The following is a 9,371-nucleotide window of genomic DNA, read 5'->3' as shown; positions in this document are numbered from 1 at the left end:
TTGAAAGTTCGGAGGTCAATTTGATTTCACACCTAAACAACAGCTTCTACGACCCATTTTTATTCCACTTTTCAATCTGCTTTCTGTGGCTTCTTTTCTTACAAGTGGCTTCCTTTGGGATTGCCAATGTCTCCAGGGGAACGGTCTATCTGCCACATATAAGAGAAAAAAAGCTGCCCACCTCTAGAAAGCTCTCTCCAAAAGAAGAGAGAAAACCACTTTGCAGAAGACCCTAGCAAATCTTTCCTTCCATGCAATTGACCTGTTGATCATATGACCATCTTTGATCCTATAATTAAGCTCCACTATGGGGTAAGGATTCCATTGATTAATTTTAATCTGATCCAAATTCCCCACACCTAGAAATATGAGACACTAACACAAGTACTGTGTGGAGGAGGTGTGAATTCTCCATAGAAAATGAGAGTTGTTACCAAGCGCTCTTTTAATGTCCGCTAGAGTTCCCATCATCATTTCTCAGGTCCCAGTGATGTCAGGGTAAGAACTAATCTAAAAATCCTGATAGAGAAATGTGGCTATATTTAAAGGTGGTAACTTGTGTTCATGGGTTATTTTATTAGTAAGGAACTACATGGACTATGATCCCAGATATCATAATTGTTTGTTTTTACGCATGTATTATATATGTAGTATGTATATATTTCTTTTTTATTATTAAAAATGAGAAAAGGCCATGAGAGTTGATTTAATAGAAACAATTATCTTTTTTTAAAGTTTATTTATTTTTTTTAGTAATCTCTATACCCAATGTGGTCTCGAACTCTCCACCCCAAGATCAAGAGTCCCATGTGCTTTCAACTGAGCCAGCCAGACACCCTGGAAATACTATCTTTTTATTACTTTTTTACAATATTTTTAAAAGTAATGTCTAAACCCAATGTGGGGCTTGAACTCACAACCTCAAGATCAAGAGCCATATGCTCTATTGACTGAGCCAGCCAGGCACCCCTATCTTTTTATTAAATAAAGAAAATAAGTTATGCACTTAGCCTAAGATAAATGTAATTAAAGTCAGTGTGGGACTTTTGAGAAGAAGAAGAAGGAGGAGGAGGAGAAGAAGGAGGGAGTAGGGGGAGGGGGAAAGAAAGCAAGATTGAGAGAGAAAGGAAAGGAAAAAACCAGTAATTGGTTATTTGGAAGTAGTCAAAACAGTCAAAGTAGAGTCAAAGAGAGATGGGTCTCTCAAAGCAGACCCAGGCCAGTAATTAATGAACTTTGCTAAAGGATGAAGTATGTGATGGGTAGAAGCTCTCAGAGGCATTATTGTCACTCAACGTCTTCCACTGACAGAAAAGCCAATGTCCTGTGGCTTGCTTGGTAAACTCTTGACAGTGTGTGCTGGCTTGGAAACAGTGTCAAACATTGCTTTCTTTCCTGGTCTATCCTGCCTCTCCAGTAGGAAGGGCTGACTCCATTCAAGCTAAAATTCATCTCAGCTTCAAGGAAATATTGATTTTACAATTTGAGATATCTGGGTTGCATCTGGGTTGTCCCAGGAATGAAGAGTTGTATTCAGGGGACACGGTGACAGTTCATAAGAGTTATTCTGTGCATCACCTGAGGCCTAGACTGTTATTGCAACAATCTCCAGCTCGTCCTGTCTCTCCACTCCAGTGCACCCTCCTCATGGTTATCAGATTAACCTTCTTAGCTTCCCTGTGATCCTATCTCTCTCTTTACTAGTAGTAAACCAGTATCTTACTCGTTCCTAGTAGTAAACTATTAATCAGATCCATACCTATCTATTCTATAGTATCTCCCATTATCCACCCAAACAAACTTTGCACAGTGCTTCAGCTAATCTACCCTTGCTCTTACCTGAATTTGCATGCGATTTTCCATTCCTATCCTTATGTCTCTGCTGTTTCATTTGCCTGAAAGTCCCTTCTCCACACCCTTCCCCCACTCATCATCCCATACCTAATTCCTATACTTGTGCGGAGATCCAGCTCCAATCTACAATGTTTTCTCTTCTCACTGAGCTCAAAGTATCCCTTCCTCCTTTGTTTGACCCCCCAGAGGAATGGATATGTGCCCATCTTGAACACCTATTGACTTAAATTATAGGTACTATGTTACCTCCATGCTGTAAACCTCCCTCATTAGACTAGAAGATAAGGTTACTATATAGTGTTACCCACAGCGCCTTGCCTTAATAGATCCCAACAAAGACAGTGTGCGCCTTGTGTAGTATGTATTCTGCATTGTGACTGTATGTTTTAAAAATAATTCTTTAAGAAAAAGAATAGAGTGTTAAGAATCTGATCTAAGAGGCATCTCAAACAAAATCTATCCCACACTAAACTCTTCATCATCTCCATTCTTCCAAATGATTCTTCCTTCCCATTTAGTAATGACAAATCAATTGTTCAACTCTGCTCAGCGCACAAAGATGGAGTCCTTTCTTACTTTCATTCCCCATATCCAGAAAATTTCATTGGTCCTACATCCAAAATAAATTCAGAACTTGATGACCTCTCACCTCTAATGCTTACACTAGGGACCAGGCCTCCCTTGCCTCTCACCTGAATTGTTGCAACAGCCTCCAAATGGTCTCCCTGGATCCTCTCTCATTGTTTTCCCTCTACCCTCGTTCCCACATAGAAGACACAATATGTCCAGTCATGTTACTTCAATGTGCAACCCTCCAAATACTTTCCAAAGCACTCAGGGTAGAAGTTAAAATCTTTATAACTATTTTAATGGTCCTACGGAATCCATCCCATGCAACCCCTTACATTAGAACACATTTTAACCACCCCTCACTTTGCTTATACACTCCCCATGGTGACAGCCATCCTTCTATTAAGGAAAATTCTCTTCCCTTTGTGGTGCTTGGGTTGGGGATGGGTGCAGGGACACAAAAAACCCGTTTCTTAGGTATCCTCTTTCGAATGTTGCCCAGTTCTCCTTAATTGTATCATTTCATTATCAAGTCCCAGGAGCTCCTATTTTATATTGATCTCATCACTGAGCTAATGGATGTTGACACCTCTGTTCTCCGTTGATTACATTACCGCTGAGCAGCAATTGCTTCCCTTTTCGCCTGATGAAGTAATTATCCCAGCAGACCTAAGTGATGACCAGAGCCAAGGTGGTCAATAATCCTTGTTAGGACCGTTCTCTCTCATCTGTTGGTTTCACCTGTTTCTCCAACAGGCTGACCACTCGAATCAGGATGTCCTCATCACTATTGTCACTCCCCAGTGTAATCTGCTTCCTCTTCTTCACTGTAGGGTCCAGGCTTCCAGAGCCAGCGCCAGTGGCTCTACTGGTGTCTCGGTGATGCCCTCTAGTCAAGATCCCATCCATACCTGAGAATCCTCCCCACATTCAAATCTGAACACAAGGAGTTCCTCACAGTAACATATTGAGGTTACACTGACATGGAGAAAAGGTTTAAAAATACTATGTACATTTTGATTCATTTTTGTATGAAAAATAGATTATATAAAATGGATATATAAAATATACGTTATACCTATACAAAACATATTTAAAATGGAATATATTAAGTATTTAAGGCATGGAATATATCAGTAGAGATGGAACAGAAGCCTGAAGGTATTTTTAAAAATTTTTTTAGACTTATTTATTTTTGAGAGACAGAGCACAAGTGAGAGAAGAGCAGGGGGGGGGGGATACAAAATCCAAAGCAGGCTCCAGGCTCTGAGCTGTCAGCACAGAGCCCAACGCAGGGCTTGAACTCACAAACCGTGAGATCATGACCTGAGCCAAAGTCTGGCGCTTAACCATCTGAGCCACCCAGGCGCCCCAGAAGCCAGAAGGTGTTTACACCCAAACATTTCCAGTGTTTTAAGCAGTTACCCAGAGAGATATGATTCCTGGTGACCACTACTTCCTCCTTTTTTTTCCTTTGATACCTGTAATTTCCAATTTGACTATAATTATGTCTGCTAGATTTTAAATTCTTTAAGTGCAACTATGATTATGCCATTCCTGGGCTAAAATTTCTTCACGTAAAATTTAAAAAGTGACAGCAATTTTGTGATGAGTTGGTCAGAGTAGCACACGCCAGCTATCACCTGCCATGTGGTCTCTGACAGTGAGGTGGCAGAAGGAAAGGCGGAGGATGGTGTCTCCTTTCTGCCGACACCCCTCTCCTCTTGGGCTGTGTTCCCCTGTGGATGACTCAGGTGGGTGTCATGTGAGAAGGAGCAACAGCAAGGGAGCTGGGAGAGGGTGGGGCCTTCTAGAAGTCCTTCTTCCCCCGTGACATTGAGCCATACATAATACTATAGTTTGTACATTCAAAACCAGTGAAGAGGATACATCTCCTATTAAGTTCTTACCACAATGAAATGCAAACCTTTTGTTAACCTAAAAGAAATTGTTCTCCAGGCTCCTGGGTGGCTTAGTCAGTTAAGTGTCTGACTTAGGCTCAGGTCATGATCTCGGGGTTCATGAGTTCAAGCCCTGCATCAGGCTCTGTGCTGACAGCTCAGAGCCAGGTGCCTACTTCAGATTCTGTGTCTCCCTCTTTCTCTGCCCCTCCTCTTCTCTCACTCTGTCTCTCTCTTTCTCAAAAATAAACATTTACAAAAATTAAACAAGAAAAAGAAGTTGTTCTTCCTCCCATTGGTTTCCTCGGGCTTTTGTTCAGGTCATAAATGGGACCATGCAAAGCCCCTCAGAGTGTTCAGATTTCCATTTGGGGAGGACCCCTGTGCAACCAAGGGCCTGGGGTAAGCTGAGAGGTCCGGAAGAGGCTGTGAAACTCTTTCTTCTCACTCAAGCTGTCCCAGGCCCTGCAGTTAATGACTGTAGCCGTGAACAGGCACTCAGAGCACCTCCAAGATGCCATGACTCTCTCACTCCCCCTGTGGCAACATGTCTCCCATGAGTTTGTACCTCTGCAAAGCCAGTTTCCCTCTTCTTATCACCAAGGACTCAGGACGGTTGTCCCCATCTTCTATCCAACAAAGTCCCCATAAAGGGCTTGTTCTATGTAGTTTATTAGCAGCTCGGCCCTTTGAATTCCTGTTAATCACTTTGCAGTCCCTATGGGGTCTACTTACAGTCTGTCTCAGCAGACTTTTAATTCCTTCAGTGTCAGGATATGTCTTAATCATTTTACCCTCAGCATCTAACTTGCCCTATTGAAGTGTTTGACAAAAATGCTAAATAAATGAATCTGTGAATTAATCAGTAACTAAATAAAGGATTGCTGGATAGATGGACGGATGGATGGAAGGACAGATAGAAAGAATGCAGGAAGCGCATGCTAAAAGTCAAGCAAGGCTGTGACAAGTGTCATAGCCCGGAGAGGAAGCATAGATAACCCAGGCTGTCCGATCCTGAACGAAAGTCTGAGAAAATGAATGGGAGGAAGACGGCTTTAAGAAGTCCCCACCGTCCCCCAGCCCTCTCCTCCACCGACTCCCACCAAGTTGTCCACAGAGGGGAACTGCAGCCCAGAGGAGAGGGGTGTCAAGCAGTAAGGAGACACCACTCTTCACCTTTCCTTCCTGCCACTTGACTATCAGAGACCTCATGGCAGGTGACAGCTCTTGCGTGCTCCTCTGACCAACCTCGTCGTAAAATTGTTGTCACTAGGACACAGTCCCACAACAATCCTGTCTAATCATGTCCAAGATTAGCGCCTAAAAATCCAAAATAGCATCTGACGTGACTTTCTATTTACAGAAGGGCATATGGGATGCATTAACAACACCCTCGCTGGATCATTGGATGCTGTGGACAGGCCCCACCAGCAAGTGCTGAAGGGAGTGGGCAGCCCTGATATTTCTCTGCTGATAACTGCACCCACCAGGGGATTCAGAAGGGAATTCCAGAACCTTCTTTTGATAAAGCCTCCAAGCCTCCAGATGTGCTGCTGCCAGAACTAAAAATAGTTCGGTCTGGTGGGGAGAGCATTGATCTGGAAGTCGGAAGGTGTGGGGCCCTGGTTCTGCATTAACTGGTGCGGTGTCCTTGTCATTTAACCTCTTCGCCTCCCTCTGTGCTCTCTTCTGTGCATCGGGGATTATGGAGCAGCGATCCTTTGATCACCGGGCAGGTGGGGGTCCCAAGGGAGATAATGAACGTGAAAGTATTTGGCAAATACCCGGCCCCGGCCTCAGGAGACAAGGGAGGGAAGGTCATGATAAGAAAGCAGCCACAGTGAGGGTGCTTACCATTTGTCTNGGGGGGGCCTGGCCCTTTGGTGAGGAGATGATTCCCTTAGTTCCACTGGCTCCTAACTTGCTGTGAAACAGCCAGCCATGCTTGCCTGCTCTGTCCTGGATTGCTCTGTCATCCATGCCTGCCTCATTCATGGTTACTATGGGGAAAACCCACGGAGCAGCCAGAAGTGTGAACAACTATTCTCAGCAAATGGGAGGTTACCCGAGCCACAGGATAAATAAATGTGGTAATTTTTCCTCTTTAAAAATAGTTATGCTGTTCCTTTTTAAGATTTTAAAATATGCTATAGTTAAATAGTACATATTCAACACTGACTATGTTCCAGGTTGTGTTAATGTTTTATTTGCATTATTTCATTTTTAATTCATTAATAACTCAGGGAAAGAGGCACCATCATCCCATTTCACAGGCGAGGAAACTGACATTCAGAGCGACTATGTGTACTAAGTTCCCAGAATTGTAAACAAACCTATGATTTGAATCTTATTTGATTTCATACATGATCGTGTGTATAACACAGTTTTGCCTGGAAAATAATATTATCTGCAAAAGGATGAGGAGGATCAATGGGAAGAACATATTTAACCAACAATAAAAAATTCATGAGTCTTGGACAAATACACCCCCATCCCGACCATTTGGGCCTCTCACAGAACCGGAACATGGCCTAGTGGGCAGAGAGAAGAGGCCCTACATCAAATAAAAAGTGTCTGATTGATTGACAGTGAAGAACGGGACATAATCCTTCAAAAAAACAAACATGAACAGTTTTTGTCTACTGAAGAGGTCTGTATTTGAAGTCAGAATATGATGCATATGTTATTACTAGAACTATTTTATTATTACTTAAAGTTTTTTTAAAGGGAAGATGGGACAGGATAATTGAGCATTATCTTATCATTTTAGACTCTAGCCACCTTGCCTCCCTCCCAACATAAGTCTTCAAGGATCAACCCAACATATTCTTGAGTTATTTTTTTTAAATTATTTTAACATTTTATTTCATTTTTGAGACAGAGAGAGACAGAGCACAAGCGGGAGAGGGGCAGAGAGAGAGGGAGACACAGAATCTGAAATAGGCTCCAGGCTCTGAGCTGTCAGCACAGAGCCTGACGCAGGGCTTGAACCCATGGACTGTGAGATCATGACCTGAGCCAAAGTCGGATGCTTAACCAACTGAGCCACCCATGTGCCCCCATGTTCTTGAGTTCTTTCACTTAATTTAGTGAGTTATCCAGTTTATGTGGAAGATGATCACAGTTTAGCTTACTGGTGCAGGACAATACTACGCTTGTATCTTAAAATGAAAATATGACAAACCCTTGGGGATATAGAACTTTTTGCTTCTACCAGCTTTGTCCCTTTTGTCTCTTATCACTTTATCATCCAAATTAATGATCTTAGCATCAGAGAGTAGAACTTGTACCTCTCACCCATTACTAAATATATATGACAATACCTGTCTCATGGGATTATAGTAAAGATGAAATTAAAGGAGATAATTTACGCAAACTTTTTGGTACATAGGAAGTACTCAAAAAATGGGAATGCCATATCTCCTATTCTGAATTTATATCCTTTATTTTATGAGTTTCAGGGTGGTATAGCTGAGAAAGATTGTTCTGGAATCAGTTATGCCCTAGTGCAATTCTTAGCTTTCTACCAGCTGTGTGATGTTGGGCAAATGTCTTAGTCCCTCAGAACCTCTTCTCTCTCTCTCTCTTTCTCTCTCCCGTAAAAAGGAAATAAAGTCCTATTTTCCAGGAATTCTGTGAGGCTTACTAATAACATAGGCAAAGTATCTTACATGTAGTCGGTGCAAAATGAACGGGTGTTTTGTTTTCACTTAGATAAAATAGCTTTTGTCCTATAAAATAGGCCTAATGACTAGGTTTTATGAAAATGCCTTACTGCATGGTTGTGGATGATTTCAAACATCTAGAGACTTACTTGGGTGTCATTTTATGGTTGCTTCATCTAATCCTTTTAAAGCCACGTACACGGCTTGTGGGAAGCCTGAGAGCTCCTTTGCTAGGTAAGCAAAGGTACCTACCTAGCAGCTGCAGTGACCACTGACCCGTCCACAGGGCGCCTGGCATGACTGTGATCCACTTCGCCCAAAGTCTTAGAAAGGTTACATGACTCACAGGGATGTAGCAGGCGGGAGATTACAGGCCAGGAGGAAGGGGCCAGAGCTGTGGGCAGTATATTTGACAGGCTCCTACACTGCAAGCCTTGTTCCAGACCCCTTACAAAGCACCTCTTGAGGATGAAAACAAGATGTTCTTTGTAAATAAAAGTTCATGCATTTGCGTAATGAAGTCATTTTCCAGCCCAGCAGTAAGAGATATTCTTCTCCCAAGCCCTCTGGGTGAGGACTGTCAGGAGGAGGATGGGTGGCCAGCCCGTCTCAGTGAAGACAGCTCAAAGCCTGCAGCATTCCATCTTTAGAAAATGAGAAGCCTTGCACCAGAAAGTGGGTGCCCTCCCCTTCTGCCGGCTGAGGTTGCCCATCTCTGGCTCCCGCCCCTACTCCGGGAATCCCTTTTCCCCCTTTCACTTGCCCGCAAAGTAGGGGGTCCCGTAAAAGATCTGCATAAATACAGATGAGACGCCGGGCACCTTGACTAAATAAATAAGAGATGCGAGGAAGCAATCACAAAGGCTGAATATTCATGGGGTCCCTTGGAGGGGCTCCAAACTGAGAGGGGGTGGGGAGGGCAGGCCGGGGAAAAGGCCCGAGCTTGGTGTGTGCAACGCCTTTTGGAGTGGGAGGGCCTGGAAGTGGAAGGTAAAAAGGGAGTGGTGAGAAAGGATGTGAGGAGGAAGGCTGGGCAGCGCAGCCCTCAGTCCCCACCCGCCCGGGACAGGAGGTGGCCGCGGGGCTCGCCCCATCAATCTGCTTTTTGATGCTCAGCCTTAAGCTGCGCCCATCTGTACGCCCCTCAGCCAGAGCCTCTGGGGAGAGACAAAGCGGGAGAGAAAGTGCGAGAGGCAACCCGAGGGGGAAGAAGGAGAGAGGAGAGAGAAGAGGGGGAGGAGGGCTCCCGCTCACTCTCTCGCTCTGCCTTTTTGACTAAGTTGCTCGCCGGGCCGCCTTGACTTCCCGCATCCGGACAGGGCGGAGGCCGAGAAGGTAATGCACGCGAGGCACCGGCGCACCCCCGGGGGACCGGCCGGGA

Source organism: Crocuta crocuta, unplaced genomic scaffold (assembly GCF_008692635.1).
Source record: "Crocuta crocuta isolate KB4526 unplaced genomic scaffold, BGI_CrCroc_1.0 scaffold147, whole genome shotgun sequence".
NCBI classification, from domain to species: domain Eukaryota; kingdom Metazoa; phylum Chordata; class Mammalia; order Carnivora; family Hyaenidae; genus Crocuta; species Crocuta crocuta.
This window is presented reverse-complemented; position numbering follows the sequence as displayed.